Below are 17,169 nucleotides of genomic sequence, written 5' to 3'. Positions count from 1 at the left end.
AGCTAGATACTCATGCAATCTTCAAAAATATTCCGCAAATTCGAAACCCTAAGTATGGTAGGCAGGAAATAAATTGCTTAACTTATTTAAATGTAAAATTATAAAAGGTTAAGTCGAGAAATCATTCATCTGATTGATATATTCGAAATATGAATCAAATTCCCTTTCTACGCTCAAATTTTATTATGTGCCTTAACCCTCGTAAAATATCGGAGTATACCGTGTACAGAGAACTGTATTATTATTATCATAGCCCGAATAATGCAAGAGGCTATAAAATAAAATTCAAAAATATATTTTCATGGATATGCAGCATTGCAAATACTTCCACAAATATTCTCACCTGTACCCATATGTTTATCCCTTTATTAAACCGTTTATAAGATATACTAATGAAGCTACCTGATTTATAAAAATAATGTTCACATATTATACCATTCATTAACTGGATTTCCGCAGAATGGATAATCCTACCTAAGGCAATTTTGAGCATATTCTTGAGTTTAGCAATCATTACAAACGCAATGGGGTCGTACGATGCACTAAACCGAGCTGAAAACCACATTTTTTGACCTGCGTATGTGGATTCAAAATCCATTCATTTCATTGTCCGCACGAGGGGCACGATTCATAGGCCAGGTTGTGCAAATGTTCTTGGCCTCAAATTTCTAGCAGATGTGATTGAGATTTTGGAATTGGCCCTCCTTAAAGAAATAAACCTGAAGAGTTTGGGGGCGAGAGAAAAATATCTGTATCGGCAATTGCCTCACATGTGTGTTATTCTCCTCAGCAAAATCCCTCAGGCAGTTTTCTGATGCATCAAACATTTGTGACAGAATTAATGGAAGCAGCTTTATAATCATTTTGGTTATTTCATCTTCTAAAAAGTGAAAGGAAACCTTTAGGCGACACCTAGGAGATTCATTAAATTTTATTAATTTTTCATGGCCAACAAAATCCAATTAAATACATTATTGGTGCATCCTAATTAGCTTAGAATCTAAAATTACGATCGAAGATCGGATCGACTAATCATACCTTTGGTAAACCTATGGAAGTATCGGTTCGAGAATGATCACAATTGAGACTTGAATATTTTTGATTGAATATCCCGTCGATAACACTACAATGTATTGAGTCTATTTGATACTTTTTTGCATCAAGCTCCACAAATTTGAGTCTAGGCTGATTAGCTTATGAGAGAGCTTCGTTACGCAGAGCTGACGCATGAGTACAAGGTATCTCTGAGGAGAACTCGATGGATGACTTATCATCTTGTTTCACGTGACCTGCCAAGCATGAAAATGTGAAACACACATAATTAATGGCAAAAAAATAAATAGGTCCATTAAGCAATAAAATTTTAATGATTCCATAAATTTATGTGAAAATAGGGAAAAAATTAATTGCATGCATCAAAATGAAAGAGGTGAACTGGAATGGGTGTCCATGTGGATAGCCCTCGGTAAATACCACAGAGACCGGTTGTGAGATCCCCCCCCCATATTGAGGCTGAATCTAGTGGCATGATATAGTGGATTTAAACCGATCGCGTTGGAATCGCACAATTACACCATCCATAGCAGTAAAAATAATCCAATTATATGCTTTTTCAAACAAATACAAAGCTGATACTTAATGCCCAGAAGTTGAATACGTGTTAGATACAATAAATTATATAATGCAGCTACAATAATCTCTTTTATAAGGGTATAAAGGTAATATCACGTTTAAGTTCATGGACTTTTAAAGGAGAAGGTTTTTTTTAATTCCTTGAAAATAATGTTTCGCCTACTGATAAAATGTTTCCATCACATCCCATTCTTCCAATGAATATGGTCTTGGTTTGGCTTCTCTCATAATATAATTTTACTCTGAACACATCTTTGATATATGCATAAAGATAGTTAATATTATTCAAAAAGTAGTTTTCACCATTAATTTCACTACTAAACTTGGTTGAAAATAGAAATATTATCTGTAATTTGGAGCGTACTTACGTTCCCTTAATCAGATCGTCATCCTTGCTAATTTACCCCATGGTTCTCATTTCTAAACGCCATTAATCTCTATAAAAATAATCAATCACAGTTTACTCCATAAGAGAACAACAAATCATAACACGGGAGTCCTAAATGAATTCAAAGTCGATCTTAATTGGTCGAATGATCGATGAAAATATGAATTCCGGAAAACTCTATCCTGTAGGAAAAAGTATGAGGGCTCGCAAGAAAGTAAACAAACAAAGTGCCCCAAAGATGGTAGGGGGTGGAAAAACTCAAAGGACTTTTTAAAAGAGGGCGAGGTGAGGGCGGGGGGGGGGTGGAGGGGAGCTTAAGGGGTAAGAGGGTGAAGCGAGGTATGGAGAGCCGATGAACCCCCTTCCCTCCCGCTCCTCGTCCCTTTTACCCTCGACCCTAAACCTTCCCTCACACTCCTGCGGCGTCCATCCCCCCTCCACCAACATCCACATCCCCCGCAAAACAGCCACCCTCCATCCCCCGCGTCCCGAAATCCTCCCCACCCCACACGCCACCACTTCCACCCCCCCTCGCACCACCCTTGGCACAGCTGGTGTGGTTTTTTCATTCCTCTCGGGCAACCGAACCCCCTTTCTCTCACACCCCATCCCCCCACAACTTCACTCTCCCTCCACCCACCCTTCTTCCACCCGGAAATCCCTTAACCTCTCCCCCTACCACCTTCCTCCACCACCCGCGCCTCCCCCCTCCACACCCCTCTTTATCGCCCCGCAGAAATCCTCCGCCGTCTCCCGTCACTCCCTGCAAATCCTTCCTCTCCCTCCCACTACCTTCCCCTCCCCCACACAAACCCTTCCCCAGGCCCTTCCCCATCTCCACTGTCCCCTTCCCATGGAAAATCCCCCATACCCCATCTGAACCAGAGATATCCTCCCCCCATCCCTCTCGACCCGTCCAATTCCTAACTCCGATCCCCTCTCCCGGGAGCCCACACCTCCTCCCTCCCCCTCCCCTATCCCACGCGCCCCCGCCTATCCCACATATTTATTCCTTTCCGATAAGTGGAGTTTTTGGTGGAGCTGGGGGGGGAGGAGGGTGGACGGGGTAAGTACGGATTCCGATGTGGGGACGCCGGGTGAGGGGAGGGATGAACTGATGGAGGGAGAGGAGGGTGGGTTGAATGAAAGGAAGTGTTCGAGAATGAGGAGGGGGGGAGAGAGAGAAAGAATTGAGGAGGGAGGAAGAAGGCAGAGAGAGAGAGAGAGAAGAAAGCGGATGCGGGAAAGGAAGGATGGGGGAAAGGGAATGCCATTCCTTAGCGAGTGATATTTCTTCAAACTGGAACTAGGATGGGGTAATAGAAAGGATTTACTCCTGAGGGTCCCTCATCGAGAAGATAGAACATCCGTGGGATCACTAATTGTGGCAAATATTCGAGTATAACGTATCGGAATGCTATGGTTCATTTTCCACACTCGATTTTCGGATTTGATGCCAGGAGATGGCGGTTTTTGGGTGACCTGCATCCCCTGCCAGCATGGGTACCGTTTGGAGACCAATTCAGATGCAACACTCCTCACTTCAAATGAAACGCATCGATGAGGACTATACTCGAGGAGTGAAACAAGATAAGGTTTTTATTCTACAACACGTTGAAAGAGCGCATAATATCCGGCGAGCTTCAATAGATGAAAGTAGCACTCGGGTCAAATTGAAATCAAAACTCAATAAAAAGCGGAAGTACAGAGAGCAGTGAAAGTAAGTCGAAGACATTTTGGCAAATTATTAACCTAAAATGATTCGGATGCGTAGACACCGATGGTAACATAAATTTTGCTGAATTATTTTTGTCTCTAGAATCATGTCACTTCTAAAGCAGCATGCTGAAAATGGGTTGAATGAATATTCCAAAGAATGAAAAAACTATACGTCTAGTCTTATTTTTTAAATCTGTTAAATGCATGGAATCAAGCATTGGTTAAAATATGTAAAAACAATAAATTTCAGCCATTTTCTTTGAAACAATAAAATACTAGGGATTAGGATGCCATTTGCCTAAGTAAGATACCTTGTCCCGCGAATGTGCCCGAAAAATTAGTACCTAAAAAGTGCCTGAAACGAACATTTATTTACTATTCATTTAACATTGACCGGGCTTATTGCGTACCTCATTCGTTCTTTCCTTCCTAGAATTTCACTCAAGTTTTATTCTATATTATCCCCTTTTCAATTCGGACGTTTCAGTAAGTTACCGCAAACCCAGAATGTCATAAAATCAGGTATTTTTTATCTTTGAGTCAGCAAATCAAATATGGCTCTTTATTTACCTTTGGTTTATATGATAAAATATACTTAAAAATTAAAGATATACACGGACGAGGAAACAACAAGCGCTAGTATTAATCTACAGTACACCTGATCTGTTTGCGCAGCTATCGTGCATTCCTATCGATAGCCAATTAAAATCATTTGACATGAATGATGGAAGGAACAGTGCTGAGCGAAAAATAACACCTCATTCAGACCTGAATTCGTAATTTTCTCGGCTTGATTCAGAAAACTGATTGCGGCCGATTGGAATAAAAACAATCTCAAAACACCGACAAGCTACCATATAGTTGGAAGAATCATATTACTCCAAGGGAAGGAACCAAGATTGTCTGGGATTGGAGGAATACAATACAGCTACCACACACATTCAGTCCTTCTTTTTGGATTATCCGTGGGTGCCATGGGAGGGTGGAAGGATTGCCCAAGCGAGGATGCTGGGGGTACTGTGAGAAACCAGAAATGTAAGGAGGCGGCGCAGGAGGGAAGGAGACGGGGAAATCAGTGGAGAAAGAGAGAGTTAGCGACGTGTTGGGCTGGTCGGAGGAGGTCGGCGAAGGGGGTCGGTCGGGGATAGAAGAGGAGAAGGAGAGGGCGAGAGAGAGAGAGACGACGGCTCCAGGTTGTGGCAGCAGGCGGTCCGGATTGCCCGAGGAAAGGGCGGGGAGGAGGCCCGGGGGTAGAAAGGGGGAAGAGGAGGGATGTTGTCTCAAGTGTGCGCAGGGGGGAGGGGTCTGTCCGCATCCGGCCATCTCCACACCACCAGCACCGCCAACGCTACCTCTCGCCCTTCAAAACACCCCATCCCATCCCTTGAACCAATCCTCCCCCCCTCTCTACATTCCACCGCCCTCATTTCATTTACCCACGCCCCTCACACTTCCCCCTCCCACGCACACGCTCCCTCAACACGCACGCATACAGTCTTCCCACTTCTCCCTTCCCACTTCTCCAAAGACTTCTCTCCCTAGGCCACCCCCGCGAAACCACCCTCAACCATCTTTTCTCCAATTCCTCCAGAAAACACTTCCCTCCCAAACCTCCTAATCGTTAAAAACGAACTTTTTAGATTCTCAGTCGTATGGTTTCCGCAAATTAGAATTTGACCTAAGCATTAAAGAGATAAATTCGCGAGATTCAGAAGGCGACGGATTTTTCCAACAGTTTCCAAAGCATCGCGGGATCCGCTGGTTGGTCTGTGAAGGGTCCCCCCCCCTCGTCCCATCTTCGGATCGGTTTTCTTAAGAGACAGATGCGGACACGGACCTCTGCGCAGTGAGGATCGAATCGGAATGCGATGCCTCCCCCACCCATTGCCGCCTCCTCTTACCTCCCTTCTCCGTTATCTACTTAATATAAAACCTCATCCTACCCTCCTCTTGTCCCCATGCTTCCCCGTTCCTTCACTTGCGTTTGTTCCTATCTCTTGGCGGACCCCTTTCCGGCAAGACCATTCACTGGTTTCTCTCCCCAATGTCTTTCGCTTTCGACCGGAGTAAAATCCCGCTGTCGCCTCTACCTTCCCTCTCGTGTGTCCCTGATCGCTGAAGGGATCGCGGGCGCCTCCCATAAGGTCTTCTACGCCGGGACCGCGGGGTAGGATAGGCAGAGCTAGACGAGAAGTTTGGGCTGCTCAAACGGGATAGTCTCTCCCTGGCTAAACTAAAAAGGGGTATTCAGAGGGAAAACCGCCGAATCGAAATTTGAATGTTTTGATAAATCGGGATCGATCTAAACTTTATAGGCATTTAAACGGGAAAATTATTTCCGCTACTTATTCTTGCGTTGGTTTTTCCGCAGAGGGGCAGTCTGGAAATTGGGGTAGAAAGAGCGAATTCCGTCGGGGCCAATTAATCGCTCTACAAAGAGTGCCGCATTGCCGCTGTTTTGATTCGTGTTGGACCTTGGTTATGCTTTTAGCGTGGTGACCAATGGCCAGTATGAAACGGCTCCCTCATCTATAGATAAAACTAAGCTCCGATCACATACTATATCTCCCTGCCAACAAACATTCATTGTTTATTTAAAAATGTATGATACAACATTAGTACTTGTAATTTTTATACAGTAATGTACACTTTTTGATACTAAATGATACCATTGAAAAAGTTTTAGATTAAAATGTACCCGGACACGATCGATGTGTAGCATTGAAAAGACCTGAGAAATTAGATTTGCGGATAATCGAAAGTACGGAAGCTTGTGAACCATCACTTTAACTATCGGATCTACTAATTTCAGTATAAATCATCACCAATCTTATCACTCAAAATAATTTATGGTACCAAATTTCGGAAACAAATAATTTAAGATGAAACTTTGTTTTCAATTAAGGTATATGGACCTTATGGTTCTGATTAAAATTGCTTTAATATCGCGGATCACTTTGGACGTATCTTATAAACCATATTTCAATAAAATTGGTAGCTATGAATTTTTATGGTAGGCGGAAAACAATTTAATTACCTATGAAACCACCAACATACAGCAATAATATACGCTCTCTCACAGTCTTTATAAGAAGGTACGCTTCTGTGACAAGCGAAGACGACGATCAAGACGAACTCATTTTTTTACAGATAACCTGATGTATAATGAATATGTACGCGCAAAATTAATTATGCATAGAAATACCATAGATACACACATACCTGTATATACGTAAAATTATTCTTCAATGCCATTGTATAATTCGAAGGAACACAATCCCAGGCAAATAAATACAATGAAATTGAGGCAGATAGATACAACGGGGATGAGAAAATGATTATTGTTTCCTAATTTAATTCTTCCTCAACAAAGTAGATATCCTTCAGCACCGTCGCATATCTTAACCCTTCTACGTCAATAAGAGGATACAGTAGCTTCGCATCTTGTACCCTCAGTAAAATCCTTCCCCCCCCCCCTTGCATACCAGGAGTCGTTTCGCAAAAACGTAAGAATAAGGGAAGAAAAACCATGGCAACACTTCATATGCCGCCACCACCTTTCCTTATCCGCCTACCCCCACACCAGCTCCTTTCCCTCCAAACCCTTTTCCTCACACCACACCGCGCCCACCGCTATCCAAATGCCTCCAATCTTCCCCTCCCACTTCTAGGGCACACACCCAGCGTCCCACACATACAATGGACAGACCGCGCGCCTTCTCCAACACCGCTGGCGCCAGCGGGTACGGTCCAGCCGACGTAAGGGCAAAAGGAAAGGGAAGAGAAGGTTATGATCGGAGAAAGGAAGAAGGAGAATAGGTAAGAAAGAGAGAATGGGGGAAAGGGAAGGAAGCGAAAGGAAAAAATGGCCTGATCGTAACAGGGGAAAATGAAGAAAGCGCAAAACAAAAAATGGCAAGGGGTTATCACATCAGATTCTATATTTTAATTTAATCGTATCGGTCACTAAACTATGTGCTGTCTCCACACTTTATAATATTAAGCAAACACACAATGAGGCAACTCTTGAAAATTGGAAATTTTACGAAAAAGACTGCCTGAACGGATGGAACGGATAAAACAAATGAGAAATTGTTTTAAAAAATGTAAACATGTTTAATAAGAAAAAATATCATGCAAATCTATAATAAAACGTTTTACTAATCTACCGGTCAAGGTAGGTTTTGGATGGACAAAACTACCCAATTATATAATATTTTGTGACTCCTAACAAAACACAACCCAGAAACCTACTCTCCATCAAATCCCACTTCATCTCTCAGTACTTCCTTCCTCCCTTCAACCCGTCGCACATCCCAACACTGTTCCTGCCCTTTCATCGTTTGCCTAGCATTCTCCCCTCTATTATTCTTCAGCATCTCACTGCCGAGCAATATGCCCGTCATCCATTTTTCCTGCCTCCATAGGATTTCTCCCAACTATCCCCTCTCCTCGCCCACCATACCAAGTACTTCCTCATTTGTTTTTCTTTCGGTCCATCTCATCTTCTCCATTCTTCACACTTAATCTATTATAATTTCAAATGTGAAAAAAACGTCTAAGCCAAATAAAAAAACGAGTACTGGAAATGACAGGCTTCGTTTTTCAGCTGCTAATTTATCAATAAGAACGGTTCACGTCCAGACATAGTAGTATCCACCTCACAAGAGTCATGATTATGCTGAGTATAGATAAAATAAATTTACTGGGGAATAAGCTGTAGATGACAAAAACAATGAAAATTAGCGGAATGAAGAAATTCGAGAAAAAACGTATTAGAAAATAATATCGTACAGTATACTTAAAATTTAGTTTATAGTCTTCGTTTACCCTAAGAAACTAGGTTTGAGGTATCAATAAAAATCGACTTAGGTACAACAGGAGTCATTTTCATTACTTTTATGTGGTTTTGGATCCCCCTTATCAGGAGATCACGGTCAACCTGAGCAACATTTGATCGTTTGCTCAGCACTAGTCTAAAACGTTGAACAAATGGAGTATACCAACATAAAAACTATGCCATTTGATGGGGGTAATTTGTTAGGATTAAATAACAGATTAAAACATAAGAATGAGCCAGGGGACAGCATTTAGCTAAAGAATGATCCAACTCCTGGGAATTGAGAGAACGGAGAAAGTCGAGGAAAGGCGCAAAGAACGAGAGCGAAACTAGGAAATGTGTGGTCGTTTGAAGTCGAGAAGAAAGGACGGGATCGAAGAAAAAAGGGCGACAAAAGTGAGAAGGGGGGGAGAGGGGAAAGCAGAAGAGAGAGAAAGAAAGAGAGAGAGCAAAGGGGATAGCGGTGGAGAACCGGCCATCGGGCGCACATTCTTGAGGCGCCGTGTGGAGTGGGAAGGAAGATTAAACGGTTTTTCATACCCAACTTCCATATCCTGTTTCGACCACGGCACCCCACCAAGCAGACACATTCTCCCTCCCTTATGTGTGCGGATATGGGAGGGGTAGGGGACGGGAGGAGAGGGATGTGGGGACGAGGAAGGAGGGAGGGAAGACTAATATGGCGAGGGATGAATGCAGCAGCAGGAGCAGCGGTGACCCAGCGCCCACACCACGACCCGGGTGCAGATGGCGGACGGGGCGTGGAGTGGGAGGGAGTGCCATGGTGAGGGTGTGGAGGGGAAGCTAGGGTTTTGGGTGGTCAGGGAGGGGAGACGATCGGGGGCGGAGGGCTCGAGGGTTCGGACAAGGGGAGAGGGTTGAGCGGAGAGGGGGGTGGGGTGGTACTCTCTCGCTTAGACGACTTGGACGGGGAGGAGACGATGTTTTGGGTGGAAGGAGGGTGTGTGGTGCACGGAAGGGAGGCGAAGCTATTCTAACGAGAAATCCATAAACAACAGTTAAAGTCGGCCATTTGTAACGGACAATTAACACCGCGATAATCTTGGAGGTTGGAGCCTACCACGCAGGCCGGTATCGCACCCTCCAGTTCCGTCTTCAAGATTGGCGACGGAAGTTATTGGGTAGGTAGGTATACCTACCCGTTGTTCTTTCCATCCAAAGCAAGTTCAACCTGCAATTTTAATTTTACAGCAGCCATTTTTTCGTAGCATTAAATTTTCCAAATTATCTGCATATACTTAGTGGTCTTGTACATTAAAATACGAGTACGCATACCTCAATAAGGCAAGTATTTTAATTTTTTTCAAAGATATCAAGGATTCATGCAGCATAAAAGCAATTTAAAAACATGGAAAATTGTACTTTTTTAACAAGAAGGGGAAATCGTCGTTATTTAAAAATACGATTCTTGGTCCTTCATGAATTTTAGAAAGTCAATACTGAAAGAAGTATTTCGTGTCATATGTATCCCATGTCGCCATTTCCTAATGCTGTTTCAAATTCATACCGAGACTCTAGAGATTTTGATGAAAATACTGTAACCATGCCAGAAGCATTTCTGTTTTCACCGCGCCAATTAAAGACGCGCAGAGCAACAGAGGTAAATGAACAATACAAACAAGTTTAACATCACCATTTTCCTTTGCTACGCCCAACTATTCCACACTATTCCCTCGCATCTTACCAAAGGAGATCAAGTAGGTTAGTTGGGACCGCTTTGTCCACAGAAATTATTTCTCGACTGCTTCTTCCAATTTACTATAATAATGAGAGCCTATCACATCCAGCAGGACAGTCTTCCATTTTATGTAACCGGTTATCATCAAATAATTCCCCAATTCAACGGTGAGGAAACATGAGATTCTTTCGATCATGCGGAGGGGATAAAAATGATTGTATGATTTATTAAGGTATATAATATACTGAATTTAACATGTAAGTAACCATTGATTTATTTAATAGGTGAAAAAACACATGATCGCAACTAGAGTGCATTGAAAATCAAAATTAAGTCCCGTTGCCATAAGGCAAAGTGATAAAGAAAATATGATGACCTAACTATTGTACAAAAATATCATGTTCTGTTTTGGTTCGGATACACAATCCGAAAATTGGAGACCTTATAAGCACGAATTATTAACACCCAGAAACCTATATTACTGATAGATAGATTGCACATTACACTTAACACTTGAGGGAGGATTCAGAGTAAATTAAATTACAAGGTAATACTAGTGGGGCATAATTAGCCACAAAGGCAGCACTCTTTGCAATAAAAAAAAAGTTTTCTGACAAAATCTTTAAATCGCCAACGTTCTGTACTAGATGAAAGTCCGTCGCAATGTATTCAATTGCTAATTACGAGTAGGTACCACCTATCGGAATCGGCATGGCATGACCGATACTAAAGTAATAAGGCCGAAGGTGTGGGTTCGACTCAAACTGCGATCCGCCCTGTGTTAGATGGAAAGGAAAATGATGATCCCTTTTGTGTATGTTGTTGGTATTAGGCAGGTGTTGCTCCCAGGTTTCCCTCCAAACTTATATATCGATCAAGGAGCAAACATTGCCACTGAAGCTCTGTATTTACACCACTAGTAAGATGTTTAGATAAGTAAGAATTATTTACAGAAGTAAATAAAAAACCACCTCGCCATTACAGCAACTGCATTATTAACAGACCTCTTGCTATCCTAAAATTTCCATCAGCCTTGGACTTCTCGTCAAGGTCCATAGTTATTCTCTACTTAACGCCACCTTTCTTCTGATGCAGTGAAATCTAATCTTCAGAAAAATAAAATGTGGAAGATAGCGATTGTATGAACCAGTCATGGTAAAAAAATTGGAAAGCCCGATTTATTCGAGGAGTCTAGTTTTATGCTGGTATCAAGGAAACTGTTAAACAGATACTTCGCGATCAAGTAAGAATACAAATCACATAAAACATTCACTCAAACAATAATAGACAGTAATACGACACTCATTTTTTGATAAGACTACTCGTTCTCCAGACAACACCAAGGTTAAGTACCGCAGCAATATTGATAGAAAGGCCGCTGTGCCATATGGCGTCACTCATACGACATTTCACGATTACCAAATAGCATAATTAAAGGGTGAAGTTTAAACACCCTTGCCTCACGGCCTAATGGCGGTTTCCACGGTATGGCGTTCGCATAGATGTTTCCCCCTTCTTCCACTTTTCAAGTCAGTTTCCTGGAGAAGTAACATCAACTAGGACCTCATTATTTTTTAACCCGTTTATTTTTAGCTTAAGTACCCTCCGTATGCTGGACAGCATAACTTTTGAGTATTACGTGGGGCTCTATTATTTTTTACGCCAATATTTGGATAGTGATAACACCCAAAGCCACAATCAGTGCAAATCTAGCTCAGTACTTACGTCTCTTCAGTACCCAGAGATAATCTTTTACAGCGCTCGTGCCCTTAGAGCTGGGGCAATTAGACTATTCACCTAACTTCTCTTTTGCCTTCAGAATTTGATTTTATTGAACCATCTTAAGGTATAAAAATTTCCATTGTTTATTTTTTATGCAATAAGCTAACGCATGATAAATTACTATATATTCCATTTTAGTCGAAAATACTGGCAGTGACACAAGGATCAACCAGTTACAGCTGTTCTTCCTCTTAGAATCAGATGCCCTTTCAGACGATATTTTATCTTCGAAAATTTACAAAATCTCTCTTATAACAGTAAAGAGCTAAAGTTTGACACAAATCATAATTTAATAACGTGAAGGTAAACTTAGTAAACAGAAGAGACTTTCAATTCAGTTGAAGTGAAAATAAATATCACAAAAGTTTCAAGTATTACAAAAACACTGACTAAGACTGCAATTGAAACACAATCGGCCTCATAAGAGCAATATCCAATGCAATATTTTACAAAGAAGCCATCTGTTGTTTTGTTTCGTACCTAATACGAAAGACTAATATGAATCAAAATGGTATTTATTCTGAAAAAAAATCATAACGTGCTGTTTTATTTCCGAAGAGAGATTCAGAAAAAGGTTTCATATCAAGGACAAAATTCAGAAGTATAAACCAACGAAAGTGCTAGGGATATTCCGGAAATGCAATTTATGGAAACTTGCCACACTGAGAAAACTTGACATCGCCCAGAACCAAAATTATTCCGGGCCGTTAAATAAGAAGAAACCAAGGAGCCCGTAAGGAAAAAACGCACGCACCTTAAAACAGAGGGGCTGCGGAATCTAGTTAAACGCACGCAATACCTCGAACAAAACATCTAAACATGGATGTCGGGGACTGACGAAGTGAGCTTAAAAAAACACAGCGACTTCGGAAAACCCCAAAAACGAAAGCGACAAACCGGAATCAATCAACCAAAAAAAATCATAAACACCGCGTCGAGACGAGACAGTTGGGTGAGGGTGGGAGGGGGGGGGGAAATAGGAAAAAAGGAGAGCGAAGGATTGGCTGGAGGGCAGGGTGGGTGTAAAGGGGTTTGGGAGAGGGATGGGGTGCGGTGGGGTAGGAATAACTAGATCGATTCGATACATTAGGTACGAATCGCCAAACCCATCGATCGTCAAGTGCGCCTGAATTATTAACGGTTGCTTAGCTATCCCCACCCTATCCCCTTCTTCCACCCCCATTCCCTCCCCTAAAAACCTACCCTTTTCTCCACCTCTCCACCCTTAACTCCCCATTCCTTCCTTAGTTTCTTCTTTTTTTTGAGGGAACACTTCAAAAAAAAAAGACCGCTCACACTCCACCCCCCCCGGCCTCTTTCCTCACCTCTTATTCCCCCATCCTACGCCTCGGCACCCTCCTCCCCCTTCCCCAAGGGTACCCTACACTTCAACCCCGTCCCTTCCAAACCTCCCACCGACCGCCTCACCCCAGCGAGTCACAGCTGTACTCTCTCACCGCGGAAACATTTGTGAATATCATTATCCGCGACCCCGTGGAGTCGGGAAGGACTCCAGGGGCACGATTCCAGGGAGAGTTGGGGAGGCAGTTCCGGGGAGGAAGGGAATGGAAGGGGAAAGGAGAAGGAAAGGGAATGAGGAGACATACGAGGGGATGGAAGGATGGAGAGAGGAACGCGGAGGGAATGGAAGAAGGAGAGCGAGGGAAGGAGGTGAGGTGAAAGGTCGGGAGAAAAAGGGAAGAAGGCGGGAGGCGTGAGGTAAGAGGAAGAAATGGAGGGGGGCTGTTATCAGCGGGAAAGATGTGACGAGGTGGGGAGTGAGGGTTGAATCTGTGTGGAAGGTTGGAGTCGGGCAGAAATGTCGGAACCGGAAGTGCCGCAGTCGTGTGCGGACGAATGAAACCTGTTATCGCCGGCAATGCAAAAGTTTGAGGTGTTATTTTAGTGTTGACGACAGGACGAAGTAGGCAGATTAAGACTGTGAAGAAACGTGACACCGGAATTTAAATGCTATTAAATACATATGCAAAGTAGCCACCACCTTTAAATTCTCATTGCATGAACAACGTGAAAGAATGTTCTCAACAAACAAGCAAGTATGTGCTGGAAAAATACGGAGGAAAACTAGAAACTCGATAAAATCACACGAAGTTCTTGAGAGTGGAATAGCGGAAAATAAGATGCAACAGTTTCCATCCCCAGTTAGAGGATAAAACAAAGAAGACGAATTATTTAAGCACTAAAATATTATGCGTATCACAGAAAATTAATTGTACTTTTTTTCAAAGGACACTCAAAAATGCACTCATCTGGATGAGGTTTCTTTTAAAATTTGAATACAACAAACTACTCTAAGGCCACTTTTAATACAAAGATGTAACGCTCTTTTGCGTCCTTCCCCTTTTGCCTTTTTAGCTCTCAAGCGTGGAAAATAATGTCTGAATATACTAGTTTTTCAAAATATTCACGTCATTTTCTAATTTAAATAAATCCAGAGAAGGTCAAGAAGTTTCTCTCCAAGACGTTAAGCAATAGCTTGGAATATTAAGGAATTTTCAACTACAAAAGACGATGTCAAGTGCCCATGACATCTATGTCACATGAGTATGTTACTGTAGTCAATTATTTCCTCCCATAAAATTTTGAACACAAAATACCAGATTAGCACGTCATTTATAAAATATGAGGTAACTAGGGGAATTACACTTTTATGTAATCAGTACTAATAGAGAGGAGAGATATCAGCTGCGTGAGTGTTGGAAAAAATTGAGCATTATCGCCAAGGTGATTTGAACAGGAAGGAGTAGAATTCTAGGACACTCTGATAAATTGAGGACACCTCTGGAAGAAAGGGTATTGTGACCTTAATATTAAAGAAATTAGAGGAGTTCTGGTCAATGCGAAGTTCACTCAAATTCATCATCAATAATTGGAATGGTCCATGAAGATGATTTTTAATATTAATGCCACCAATACTATATTTCTAAAAATATTGCTGCTCTTTCCGAAAAACACCCGACTAATAAATCGTAAAAATGTTTTCAAACTTGTTTGAAGACTTTACGCGAACCTATTATTCTCCAACCCTTCCACTTTTTACATCCCTTTTGCATCAGCTATATGTTTCTCCCTCCACTAACGCATGTGATCGCGAAGCGTCCAAACATTTGCCCAACCACGCCGATGGTGAATTTTTATAACTGGTCGACGCAATGGAGGACGTGCCCAGCGGAAAGGGTGAAGGATTGAATCGGGAACGAAACAACATAGCGGGGGAGGAGGGAAAGAGAGAGAGAACGAACGATGTGTAGAGAGCGGTTGAGGAGGGAGCCTCCCGTGAAGAAGGAAAATGGATCCGAATGCCGATCCTTTTCGAAACGAAAAAAAAAGGAATAGAGGAGAGATAAGGAGGAATGGAGAAAGGGAACGGGAAAGGCTGTGTGGTGGGGAGGGAAGAGAAAGGAGGGCGAAGAGGGGGCGTGGCAGGGGAAGGCGCGGTGGGAATAACGGCGCGTGGAACGGGTAGGGGTGCAACGGAGAAAGAAAAGAGATGGGAATTTCGAAATGTGGCTGCCTTAGGAGCCGCAGCTCTCGCGGTTGCCAGGATTTCCCCCACCACTCCTCCCACGTCTGACCTCCCCTCCCTCTCCAAAATCCCCACCACTTCCCCCTTCACCGCTACACCATTCACCCCACCACCCACGGGAGGGGTGGGGATGGAAGAGGGAGGAGGGAAAAGCACAGAACAAAACTCGAAATTCGCGCATGAATAATCGCATGGGAGGAATGCAAATGCCAGAACACCTCGTTTATTTTTCTTTTTGAACGATACGTTAAACATTGCCTCTCCCTCTCTCTGTTTCCCTCTACTTCTCCCTTTTGCTCTCCAGGGCGTAACGCAGAGAGATAGAGAGAGAAAACCTAGGTTGGGTTTAAAATTTCTGTCGGCGTAAATGGAATTAAAAATATGCTTCCTCCCGTGTTTCGCTACTGTTGCTTTATGCGGGATACTTAAATCGAGACATCACCTTGAGAAAAAGAAATACGATGAAGACTAGCAAAAATATGCACCAGTTTGGGGAGACATATTTTTTACTGCCACTTGTTACGTGACTCTATTTTTCCGGTACACATTTCCTTTAAGTGATGGTGTAAGGAACAATTTTCCGTAACAATTGAGCAATTAATATACCATCACCAAAGCATAAAATATATTCAAACCTTTTACTTAAAATCTATAATATACTATTACTAACAACAAATCGAAATGTATGCACTTATGGGTATGATAATATTAATCATATTGAATCTTATCGAAGAGAACGTTTTATTGAAATTACACCTGTCTATGAATCTAATTTCGCCATTAAAATTGTCCTAGATAAGGGAAAAATTTTACTATTCTTAGTTTTTTATAGATAGATGGATGGATATACACTTTAGGTAGAATTTGTATGAGAGATATGTAGAAATATAGAAGATAATTTCAAACAAAATCAGGAAACAGAAAAAATTTCTTCAGAAATTGAAATCAGTATTTAGTATTAATACGGAAGAGTAATATTTTCAAACCGTAAGCGTGATTTATGGATCTACATTTACTGCGCTAAGTAATAAGCAGTACAATATCTCAGGCACAGAATATTTCCCGAATTATATTTCATATATAACATGTTCATCAACTGTCGCTGCTATGACGATGTCCGTTTTTTATCTCAAAGTTCCTGGTGTTCGCTGACCACTGAAAACTATTCGCTTGTTGCGGTATAAAATAAGTCTACAAAACCCAAGTAAAATGTGCACATGACTGAATTGTGATTAACACGAAATAATTACATTTCGTTGGCACGTCAAACTTCCCGATTGCAACAAATCATTAATGGAGGTCATCTCATGATCCCAAATCAAAAACCGAATAAAATCACTGCACTTCGTGATTTTATGCGTTTGGTCATGGATCTAATTGCTCTTTTCCAATCACAGATTCAATTAACAATGGCCAGAGGACCTTTTTTCAATTGGGAACCGAAGCTGTCAATATGATCAAAGGATACGTAAAATACAAGCGAATACGAGAATTAATAAAAACTTCCAAGAAGCATTATAGATTAAAAATTTATAGTGCCCACACTAAAAATAATACAAAAA

Source organism: Hetaerina americana, unplaced genomic scaffold, assembly GCF_022747635.1.
Source record: "Hetaerina americana unplaced genomic scaffold, ioHetAmer1.1.p SCAF_26, whole genome shotgun sequence".
NCBI lineage: Eukaryota > Metazoa > Arthropoda > Insecta > Odonata > Calopterygidae > Hetaerina > Hetaerina americana.
This window is presented reverse-complemented; position numbering follows the sequence as displayed.